Raw genomic sequence first — 13,244 nt, 5'->3', positions numbered from 1 at the left:
GTCTAGACTATAAAACGGATAGTGATTATATCTCCTATCGGTGACGTTATATGTATGGAAAGTTCAAAGAAGGTAGAGGTCAGGCTTGAATGACACGTGACGTTTTCTTGCAGAACGTAAGAGGTTGGTGAGATGTTTGTGCGTGAACTGGATGTAATCTTTCTTCTGTCAAATATCCCTTTCGCAACTTCAGACACTAAGGCACTTATTGTAAACAGCGTTGTGTTTCAAATCATCTGGAGACGACGTCATTTGCCTTTGTTGAACAGTACACTACGCTTATAACGAACTCAGACGACGACATACCGTATTCCGAATGCATTCCAAGTATTCGGGTCATTTCTTGTATGTTCAAAATTTTCGATACACATTTGGAAAAAATATCAAACAGCATTTGAAGTCCATTCTCAGTATTCTCACTGCATACCAAATATTTGTATTGCATTATAACTGCGTTCTAAAAATTCTGAACATATTCGAGAGAGAATGGAAAAGACAAGCTACTTCAGATCCTCTCAGGATGTCTTCGCCTCTAATTGAATCGGAATGTATCTCGAATTCTGCTGGACTTCAGGCGGAATATTCTTCAAATGTATTGCTTGAAGTTGGAATGAATCTTGAATGTAGCTCACATCACCCCGAATACAATGAGAACGTCCCGAATGCTCTTCAAGTGGTCCCCGACTTCATCAGAACACTGTCGAATCGCCAAAAAAACGTGGCCACCTGTCACTGAAACGTCACATAGCATTTGGCTGTCGCATTCTTACAAAGCTTGAAAAACTTGTTTCTTTTGACTTTCTCTCCCGAATGCGGTTCAAATTTTGGAATTTTTTTTCTGGCTGATTCGCCTTGATTCTTGACAGTTCGAAATAAGAGTGAAGGAGCCTTTATATGCAATTGGACAGAACTATATACTGTGGTCGGAACCAAACCGACTTCGTTACATCCGACAGTTCATAGTAAAGTGTGACCAGTGACCAGGAACGAGTGGTCATGTAGGGACTTACTGTACTGACCTGTAACGAGTCAGTGAGTGAGTGAGTGCGTATGAGATTTTCTGGATAATCTCCTCAGCAAAGAGGTGTCATAGACTAAATCATTTCAATAAGTTTCCTTAAAACTTCATTTATTCAAACAATCTATTTGTTTCAATATAAGTCCAAATTGCACCGAAATTCTATCCCCTTTGTCTATGTAATGTATTCAGCAAACATTCGGTGTATCCCCTCTTATCATAAACCCCCCTCCGGGCAGGACCCTTAATTCTCAAACGCTATCAATACATGTCAATTAACACCTCCCTACGTCGGCGAATCTTACGTATGTACATGTGCATGGGCCAGTGATCTTGCACAATGTGACGTAATGGCCCTGTGTATAAAAACCTGACTGATATGGTCAGTCGACAGACCAACCGGCGGGACCATCCAGCGAGACCAACCGGCAAGACCAACCGGCGAGACCATCCAGCGAGACCATCCAGCGAGACCATCCAGGAGACCAACCGGCAAGACCAACCATGGAGACTAGATCATCGACAGAAGTGGACGGATTGTGCGGGTAGTCGGGGTGTCGGCCAAGGCCGTCGCCCACCTACGACTACGTCGACGATGAAGAATCGCCGTCGGACTTCTAATATGTGTGTAAGTGACAGAGCGGGTCTCCACATCGGGATCATTGGCCATTCAGTCCTGATGTGCGTTCTGTCACATGTTTACCACTGTATTTTACCATTTTGACCATCCTTCGACCAAACAGTAATAAAACATGGCTGCTGCTGTCTTCAACTCTAACACCGACTCATGTCCTCCCTGTCTCTTGTCCACCATCCTAAACTACCACCCGAGAGCGACCACGACGACCGCTCTTGGACAGATGGTGGAGAAATATCCGGGTAGCGTGAGTTTGCTGTGACTCACGCACGATTCCCCTACCCTAACTCGCAGCAAAGCAACTGGTGGTTTAGAAATGGTGGTTGACAAGAGCAGGGTCAACGTCGGGCGCCATGTTGGCGGAAGAACGAAGACCTTAGACAGACAGCCGACCCGACGGTCATCAGCGAAACAGCAGCTCATAGCCGGCAAACCTCAGCACTTCCACTTCTGCCCGAAGTGCTTAAGGTTGGGGGTTAAAAGAAAAGCACTGACATGGGTGGTAAGGGTAACGTCCGCTCTGTGCTGCAGAGAATAGAGCGTTTGTCCAAAGAGCCTAATATCGTTAGTGAAAGCTTTGGCTGCATACCAAAAACCATTTTAAAATGCTGCGTATTGTTACCCTACTTTCTTCTGGGTATTAACCAAAACCCAAAAAAAACAAAACAAATCTGATGGGAGTCTACTAGGTCATTTTTGGTGATTATGCTAAACTGTCATCCTACCCTAGTGGCCTAGAACAACCCCAACATTAGTGCGGGCAGGTACAAGCTACCGCGCGCACAGTAGACGAACGTCGCTTACACTAAACCTGGCGGTCACATTGATCTCCTTTACCCCTATCACCTGGGTAGATCCGGGCTGAGACCCTTTCAGTCGAACTGGCGAGTTACAGTCCGTTAGACCCGTGGGCATCCCGTGCTGAAACAAGTCCCATGAAACCCTTACATGGCCTACATTTTCGAAGCTCTCTTGGCGCTAAGATAGTCGTAAGTTGATGTTAACTGATCACCTCGCGAAAATACGGGTTCTATCTGTGAATTTTTATGTATACTGGACCAAATAACTTAGTGATATTGGTATTTTTAGGATTGATATTTGTGTTAGTGTCTCAATGAACAAATAGATCATTATTCAGAAATTCAGAATCTACATATATCCGTAAGTGTATTGTTTTATAACATCATATGCAGATACACCTTCAGAATGAGTTAGCCTAGCTTTACGCTGCCTTTAGAAATAGGCTTCACACGTTGTACCCATATGGGGAATCGAACCCAGGTCTTCGATGTGACTACAGAACGCTTTAAGTAATAGGCTACCCCGCTGCCCTTTACACCTTCAGAACCATAATTAAGACTAAAATAGTATTTTCCGATAAAAAGAAACATCTTTGAGTGATGTTATTTTTATGCCATACAGTTGTTTTTCAGAGATTTCGGTCCACACGGGGGAGAAGTTCGTTAAAGTTTACTTTGTTTTGATTGGATTTCGTTCTTTTTAAATTTAAACTTTTAAGGGAAACAGAAGCGTTTCGTTGAATCTGTGTTACGTGACATAGTGATCGCACGCATATTTGAGGTGTCGTTAAAACTTCAAAAGGTTCACGTTTAAACCCCAAAGTAAAATGTTCTTTTCATAAGAAGGCTTCTAATTACAACGATTGAAAAACTCCACTTCATTCTTTTAATATCCCTATATTTAACCGTACATGATTAAAATTACATGTTATAAATACATCAATATCAATCTTCGAAAATACTGTTTTTTGCGTCGTGTTATTTCCAATTTTTGATCAGAACACACAACAGTCATTCAAGCTATGTAATTTGAACAAGCTCCTCTCCCTGTAATGATTGTGACATATTTCATTACAGCGACGTCTTCATTTGGCGTGCTCATCGACGAACTCGTTTTCAAAAATCAAATTGATATGCCATGCTCGGAATGAAATAATACGCCGTGCCGAAAATTCCTCCTTTCATGCAAAACCAAATAAATGAATGTCAAAGGGATCATGTGATTAAATTGATCAAGATACTTGGTGTGCTAATTAGTTCAGCGAACCGTTCTGTTTTTCTTAGTTTGTCATCCATACGAAGATTTTCGGAGCAAATTTGTCGGAAAATGAATTTCTGCTCGGGCGAGTTATTGATATTTTGGGGGTTGGGTGCTTTCTACATTTTTTTCGGCATCCGCGTTTATAAGCTTGCCGTGGTTGTGTTGGCGCTATACACTCAAGAAAGAAAAAAGGGACCGATTCTTTTGTTAACCACTTTTATTTTGCATTATTCGTTGTGCTCATGAATACCTTTTACTGCCAATATATTGTGGAGTTGCATGTTTTCTCTGATACAGGTTTTGGAGGGACACGATTCAATATTATTTGAATCATCTTCAGTATTTCAGTAGCTGTGGGCAACCATACACGCCTAAAAAAATAATGGGTATTCGACAGTGATTTATAAGATATGTGGTTTGGACAAACTGAAGCATTTCGGCGACTCAATTAACTGGAGAATTGTCCTGTTAACGCTTGCCATTTTTAGACAATAAAATTTTAAATTTGTTGTAGGCTTCGACTGATTAAAGGAGATTGATTAAAGTCGATTGATATCGCAGTGACCGAGGCTGATTTTACACCGCGTTTAGCAACAATCCAGCATTATCGCAACGAGGCATACCGGAAATGGGTTTCACACATTGCACCCATGTTGGAAATCGAACCCGAGTCCCCTGCGTGACGAGTAAATTCTTCCTCTACTTGGCTACCCCTCCGCCCTGATTGATGTCTTAGGTCAGGGGTTCACTTTGTTGTTTAAGAGCGATTTGCTACAGGGCAAGTGACTTCAAGAATGTAAGGTGTCCTGACTAATTTTCCACTAGCCCTGATTTAATGACAAACTGTTTGATGTTAGTGTTTACTGGACTCTTCATCGAACAGTGATACATTTCAAAGAACAATATTTATAGTTCTAAATTACTATTATTGCGAAATGTAATAGTTACATCATAAGCAGATATGAAATGAAATCCAAGTTTATTTGCAGTCTGAAACCATAAGTGGAAATTATCTAGTAGTCCACGGACAAGCAAGATACCATTATTTCATTGCCCGAATTGAAAACTGACTTGTCCTAGGCGTCGGGCTATGGGATTTTTGAACCCCTGCTTAGATGCAGACTTTCCTGGATATTCCTCTCTGTTCTAGACACTAATGTCACCAACTTACGAAAAGCTGTGCTTTCTGACAAATTCCAACAAATAGTGAAAAGAAAGACCTGATTTAAAACAAATTCTGTTAAAATATATATACTTAACCGATATACGAATATACATATAAGGAGGTTTCCCACGTTATACATGGAAATGGCTCTGATAACACTAGCTGTAGATTAAAGGTCGCATGCAACCAAAAAATCAAACATATTTAATACACAATTATCACTTATTCATGACATATGATATACATTGCTTCTTGTAAAATTATAAGCGTACAATCGCGATTCAAAAGTGCAATATTTTGTACTTGGGCTTACTTCCCTCGAAACGAAACCCTTGGCAGACCGAACCCAGTCAAAGCGGGTGGCTGTGCACTCAAGTGTAACGACGGCTTCCGGATGGCTGGTTCATTTGCAGATACGCTGAGGGCTCATAGTGTGTTCAGAAAGTTGATTTGTTTGATTGGCATTTTAGAAGGATGGCGAGTCACCAGAAAGTATTATTCTTTATGGATAACAACTTCTTTTATTGTACCCGAAGCGTCGTTTCAGTATGGATTCGTAAACCGTTGTCAAACAAAATCATATACACTAAAAGAAGTCGTTATCCATGAAGAATGTATATAGAGATGTTGGGTTTTGTAAATACATGTTCTCTGAATTTGCGTCCGATTCAATAAAAAATCATCTCAGTAGAGATGGTGAACTAAGTGTCTGGAAACTGTCATTCATCCAAGTACAAAGCAGGACTTGAAATTGACAAGAGTTTACACCAGTTTCCGTCAAATCCAGTCATCCGAGAAAAATTGATGTAGTTTGCAACTCACAGACATAAAAACATGTCACGTGTACAAGTATCACACCTGCCTAATAACATAATGTGGCAGAGACAGGACTCGGGTGCTAGAGTCATAAATCAATTTCTTTTGTTTATGGCCTGATGGGTGTTAAGTTCAAATTGCATGTGGTCAATGATTGAAGCTGTGTATTGCATATTGTCTTTAGCAGACAGGAAGGCAGACATACAGCTGTCAATAAAACAGGCAATAAGCTTTTTCTGTGACAGAGGCTGCTTACCACAATCAACACGTTTTTTTATGTATCGAGTAGATTATTTACTTGTTTTTTTGTACACACCCAAGATTAGACTTCTGCTCACGACCTCATGCTCTGGGCATACACATACTGTCTCAAGCTCCGCGAACCTTTTCACTGAGCATGCGTTATGGGCTCAGCGCAGCACAGCTGTTGAAACGACCTTTTTCCCCAGCGCTGGGGGAAATTTAGTGAATCGTTTGAACTCCGATTTCGCGGGCTTTTTTTCCATCGCGTTATCGCCAACATTATGGGTTGATTTGTTTCGGTAAGTGCATATCGAAAGATATCAGAACCTGCAACGTTGTGTTTTACGTTGCATGTGACCTTTAAGAATTCACAGGCTAGGAGAGTTGTATATTAAATCGTTTTATCACATATAATCAGTTGCTGGAACACAATACCAGCGCAATAAATTTACGTTTATTTTACAAAAAAAAAAACACTAGTAATTGTAATATCTTGAAATCATACAATGATACATACTTCATAGCGATCAAGCGAGTTTAGTTTTACGCCTCACTCAGCAATGCTCCAGTTATGTGGCAGAGGGATGGGATCGGGTGGTCAGTCTCGCTGACTTGGTTGACACATGTCATCGGTTCCCAGTTGCGTAGATGCTCCAGTTGTTGATCACTGGATTGTCTGGTCCAGACTCGATTATTTACAGACCTCTTTCATATAGCTGGAACATTGCTGAGAGTGGCGTAAACCTCAACTCACTCACTCACTCGTACAGTAGAGCGCAGAGGCTATATCGTAGCCAAGCAGGTAAAGCGTTTGCCCGTACCTTCAAGAGAGTGGTCGATTCGCAGCAAGGAAAATATAAATCTCTGTAACAGTCACACTATAATGCTTTATTTTCCCAAAGGAGGAGAGTATCGTTTGGCTCTCGCCAGCAATTTTCTTCAGTAAAGACCCCTTTAGGACGGACTAGTTGGTTCAAATTACTTCAGTTTGAGACAGTATTCTTTAAACAATGGAAGATCAGAATGTAACATTTTTAATAGAGAAGGCTTTTCTAACACAAGTGTGCTCATGGAATGATTTATATGGATAATAATTGCGTTTATGTTTTTTGTCGGTTGTGTAAAGAAATCCCAACATGGTATCCACTTCCAGGAACACACACGCGCCCTACCCATCCACAATATATACAAGCACCCACACACCCACTCAACCCACCCACACGCACACCCCGCCGTGCAACACACACACACGCGCGCGCGCACACACACACACACACACACATTGCCCCACTACCAACGCTCACCCGACACGCACGTACATCCGTTCACTGAAATGGTAGGCCCTAATTATACACAATGATACCATCCAAACTAAAACATGTATACACGCGTACACATGCACACACTCTATTCTAGTTGGTCGGCCACGAACAAGCCCACACACGCCCCGGATAACCGGAAACACAAATGCCACCTACCACACACACATACACACATACACACACTCAGAGAGAGAGAGAGAGAGAGAGAGAGAGAGAGAGAGATGAAGACAGAGAGATAAAGACAGAGAGATAAATATACAGAGATAGATAATAGAAGGTGGCATAGATTGAATGTGAGACAGAGGTATAGATCGATAGATAGAGAGGGACCCCATTCACCCAAAACATGCACCTTCGATCGCACACACACCCTTCCCCTCTCAGTCTCTCTCCCTCTCTTTCACACACATATACTCTCACACCTACACTCACACACACATACACTCACACACTCACACACACACTCTCACACACATTCTATTCCATATGGTCGGCCACGAACAAGTCTACCAGAAGGTGGCCACAACGCGACCTCATAAACAACCAAGACGACGGAATGTCCACTGACAAGTCAGTCATGAGAACCTAATCCCCTACAGAAACGCAACATTTATTCGATAATTCGAACATTCTGTAAAGAGCTCTAATCAACTGTGATACATTAATACGACAATCACAGGTGTTGATGCTAATTCCGTCCCACATGTAAAGATTAGATGGTGATTGAAACGACTCTGCAATTTCCATTAGTGAAAAGTCAAGGACGTCTTCTATCACCGCCATTCTTCACCAGAACACCGTAATGATGTACTTGAACCTTTCGACAGTTGTATTTTGAGAATCCTTCCAATTTTCCAACCACCTAGACTCGTTGGCGAATTTTTAATTCCTCGTTTCTTATGCCTCGGCAGTTTCCAATTATTCCGTCATATTGCCGAGAGCCATGACGGGCCTTACATAATGTTTAATTTTGATCCATTGAACACATTTGTAAGTTTAGAAGCATTATGTGTAATTTGGAACGCCATAAGACTTCGACTCTTTTCTTGTAGTGAAGGACAGTCGGTACAAGCTAGGAGAACGTGGAGAAAGTAGTGCTTGAAAAGGAAATTGCTTCATCTAAGGCGCTTTGTTGAAAGATTTGGGGATTAGAGAGCTTCGGAAATATTGACGTTCTGTAAGGATAAGTGACCACGTCTGCTTCTGTGCAAGGCTTTCATGCCTTGAACTGGCGTGTAATTTGACATTTTTGAATTTTCCCCTTATTGACAAATATTTGCAGTCGACATGCTGTTAGCTCGACAAAGGTGTCTCTGAGAGGCAACTGTTACGTTATGAAATTAAAGTCTGGCTCGGTCGCGGTGAAGTGCAGACATGTTTGAATTGGACTTTGAATTATAACAAACGTATTTCCTCTGCGGTGGAGGTTAATGCCATGGGCCTTTCACACATTCTTCCAGCGTGTCTGGTTTTAACCGGTACCTAACTGAGACTATTTTCGGACTGCTGTCCAGCTAGATTTCCGATTTGGGGCAATTGGCATTTTAGAGATTTTGTCAATTTACCGACAGTACATTTCTTGTGTCGCTAATGACAAGGTTTAATGCTTCATTTAAACAAGGTGGACACACTTACCTATGATGTGTCTGCGGAATATTAAATAAATATGGAAGGTCCAGGTGAGGCAGAAGTAAGTAAACTAATATAGGTGATGCTGAAGTAAGTAAACTAATATAGGTGATGCTGAAGTAAGTAAACTAATATAGGTGATGCTGAAGTAAGTAAACTAATATAGGTGATGCTGAAGTAAGTAAACTAATATAGGTGATGCTGAAGTAAGTAAACTAATATAGGTGATGCTGAAGTAAGTAAACTAATATAGGTGATGCTGAAGTAAATAAACTAATATAGGTGATGCTGAAGTAGCGGCTCTCCATATTTTCAAGGAACAAATCAAAATGCCCAAACGCACTGTTTTCAAATTTAAATAGAGTCGAAAATTTAAATTCATAAATGAACAAGTGGTAATACATGCAACACGATTAGTCAAGCTGCACGTTCGTTTTATATTTACAAATCTCCAGGAACGTGCTTAATTAAGGCATGAGCTTTAACTTTGTATTGGGGGAATTAGGTTAGCAAGTTTTTCCTTCGTCACAGACATAGCTGGAACAATATATTAGTATGACGTCACATACATATATCAGGGAGCCTATATAGAGTTGTAGAGTATCCCTGCATATATATCCCGATAACCGTGGTGTTTTATTTCTAGGATTGTAAAACCTGCGTTTTTGCCAAGTAAGACCTTTCTTTATTCTTCTCGCGAAAAGATTTTTCATATCGATCTATCTAACCCGCCAACCCTACTAACCCCTTCTCCCGTTACTTCGAAAACTTTTAGGCTCTACAATATAAAATCCTAGATGCTCTACAAGACACCTCTTATCGATATTTCCCAATATTACCCTCACCTGGTTCGTTTCCACATCAATCCATATTTTCATTCCAACCCATCAAGCCTGTTCAATACGCATGTCTGATATTTGGGCGACATCTACCGGGGCTTTCAGAGGTCCATCGACACAGCGGTAGATGATGAATCGCAGTCTATTAAAGCTTTCTCGGAAAGGTTAATTCTACAATGTCTAATCTTAGCGATTTTTTTCCGAGACAAAATCATCAAAAATACCCTCATGTGGAAATATTGAGTTATATGTCGCTGAATCAGGTTTTAGGTTTATGTCATTTTATTTCATCTTAATCAATAATTATTTTTTATTCAACCTTTCTTTCAATCTTTGGAACTTTTGGGGACGCAGAGGCATGAATTATCGTCAATTTTTCCGACTTTAATATTGTCCTTTACCTCAACTCTTCATTTCAGCGTGGGTTTCTTTGATGATGTATTGGGAAGCTGAATATCAGAGATCCTGTGAGATAGCGTTGTCAGTGTCTCAAGCAAATTATTCTTCTGACAAAGAGCATATTTCAAACGTAATCAGATTCGTCTTTTTCTGTTTCATCCACATTATCTTTTGTTCATTTTGACAAATAACATCCCACCAATCCCAACGCCATCTTCTGAAATCCTGTTAAATGTCAACAAGAGACGAAGACGTGCTGTGAAATGCCCCAAATATTAACTAGCAGCACGCGACACTAGATCAGGACTTCCTTCAAAATAAATTCGATTTGCTGTCTCACCAGCAGAAAGAACGTATGTACTTTGTTAGAGCATTGTAGGTAATAGTGAGTGAGTTTAGTTTAATTAATGTTAATTTTACAAAAAAAACAACCAAAAAACTAATAGATGTATTATCTTGAAAGCATACATTTGTACGCCGCACTCAGCAATATTCCTGCCGTATGATGGCTGTCTGTAAATAGTCGAGCCTGGACCAGACAATCCAGTGACCACCAATATCAGCATCGATCTGCGCAATTGGGAATCGATGATATTATGTCATCCAAGTGAGCGAGCCTGACCACCCGATCTCGTTAGTCGCCTCCTACGACAGGCATACTCGCCTTTTATGGCACGCATAGGTTGCTGAAGGCCAATTCTACCCCGGGACTTTCACCGGTCTGTAGGCAATATTTACGCGTAACGGTTCTCTGTAAACTATAATGCGTAAACTACTAGTATAACGAACTCAAATGGACATTGTCAACACATTTTGGCTCGTCTTGTAGTAGTTCGATATACGTACTTCGAGTAACAGTTTACAGCAAATGGCCGTGATCTAACACAAACAGTTCGTTATATCGGTCAGTTCGTTATAAACGTGTACCACCTTCCAAAGTAGGAGACGTCAAGACTAGTTGCAGCAAACGTCTTGGAGCTCTAACCGAGTTGATTACACGTTAAACTCTACCAACAAAGTCATTGATGTCATGCTTTCACGTCCTTTTTTCCTATTTAGCTTTAAATGCTATGGGTAGCTTAGTAGTTAAAGCAATGGCACATGTTCGAACCCCCACCTGGGCGCAATGTATGTAATCCTTTTGCCATGTCCCCATCTGTGATGCAGCAACTCGTTCCTATTCCCCCATCTGTGATGCAGTAACTCGTTCCTATTCCCCAACTGTGATGCAGCAACTTCTTCCCATCCCCCCATCTGTGATGCAGCAACTCGTTCCTATTCCCCCATCTGTGATGCAGCAACTCGTTCCTATTCCCCCATCTGTGATGCAGCAACTCGTTCCTATCCCCCCATCTGTGATGCAGCAACTCTGTCCTAGTCCCCGGTAGCGTCAAAAGACGTTAAAATATGGTACTTGTTGGTCCCTGCCTGGCGCACGGCATTAATAGGCACAACGTCAACAAGGACTGCTTGCCTCGGAGTATAATGTGTCTGAGTGGAGTAGTCATTCTTAACGACATTATATCTCAGTGTGCTACAGCTAGCACTATAAAATCAGCTTAAGTTTTATCCAGTACAAGCAGCCACACACACACAGACATGCACGTCGTCATATGAGCGAAGTATTCCAAAGTACAACGTTAAACCGTCTATCACCTCCCCACTCATTCCGATATGCCAATGTGATGCTTGTATATCTTTCAAGATGTAATAATGGATGATATTTTGGCTTAACGTTTTCGTTGAAACGCAAAATCAAATACATGCTAGACGGAATCTTCTTTAGTGACGTCATGTAAATGACCTTTTAACGCTGCTAATTCCTTCATTATGTAATTATGCGAAGAGTATAGGATCTTCTTATAAACCGGGCACCAGCGAACAAAGAAGCACGTCTCAGGTCAACCGGCGCTGACCAGTTGATAGGAATATGTGACGTACAATCTCTGCGTCTGCCTTTCATTACGGCCATCATGGAATCAGTGGACGGACGCATCGGGGTTGACCTCTAGCTTGACCCCTGTCCTATCCGATCTCTTATTGAAGACATCTTTGCACAGGTCTTTGGAACTCTTCTGCAATGAAAACCATATTGATTCTGCCGTCGGCGTCCTTTGATCCTCCATTGATCCGCATATTGGCAATGCTTAACAAAGCGCCCCTATGCAAGGGCTGGCGTAATGAACTCGCCGTACGTATAAGCTAATAACCCATACGACAGTGTTCAGAAATATTTGCGCTTACAGCAAATTCCCTTTGGTCATGTAAATAAATCTGATTACTAGTCTCATTGATTTAGCCATGTACATCAGAGATTTCGCTAGTATCGGTTATTGTGCTGTCAGGTTCAAGCTCAGCCAGAGGGACAGGTTGCCTAAATTGGAAAACTACCTCCTTATCCATTGCACCTAAAACGTTCCCACTTGTCGAATCTGTTTCATCTCATCTCGCAGATTAAATACCCAAGGATGATTTCAAAAGGCGCTGTTAATTTGAAAGACTCTAAGCCCGCGAAAAACAAAGTTCGGTGATGAGCATTTTTGAGTCTTTATATCAGTTAGGATGCGTTTGAAGCAATGCAATGTAATATCCCCTTAAGAGATTTTAGACTCAGAGATGAAACATTTTTCTCATCAAATCAGACATGCATGTTTGAAATTCTTTATTTTGGTGCGTCGGTAGTTCGAAACGACACTGAAAGATGGAGCAAATTATTCATAAATTATTCATACAAATATTAATAGAGGGTCAATCCTTGATTGTGCAATTAATTGGATTTATGGAAATATATATGTAGGCTCAAACGAAATTAAAAACGTTCTTCATACGATTATTGCTGTACCGTGTAGAGCAAACGTCGCCCTTGTTAGATGTTTCTTAACTCATCATCATCATCATCATCATCATCACCATCATCATCACCATCATCATCACCATCATCATCACCATCACCATCATCATCACCACCATCATCATCATCACCATCATCATCATCATCATCACCATCATCATCACCACCATCACCATCATCATCATCATCATCATCATCATCATCACCACCATCATCATCACCATCACCATCATCATCACCACCATCATCATCATCATCGTCATC

General features: G+C 41.1%; 1 protein-coding gene across 1 annotated transcript in view; it reads left to right on the top strand.

The window, feature by feature from the left end:
- Positions 1-13,244, top strand: part of LOC137260434 (potassium voltage-gated channel subfamily H member 7-like) — a 72,845-nt gene that overhangs the window by 23,874 nt on the left and 35,727 nt on the right. The window lies entirely within an intron of this gene.

Source organism: Haliotis asinina, chromosome 13, assembly GCF_037392515.1.
Source record: "Haliotis asinina isolate JCU_RB_2024 chromosome 13, JCU_Hal_asi_v2, whole genome shotgun sequence".
Classification (NCBI taxonomy): Eukaryota; Metazoa; Mollusca; class Gastropoda; order Lepetellida; family Haliotidae; genus Haliotis; species Haliotis asinina.
This window is presented reverse-complemented; position numbering and strand designations above follow the sequence as displayed.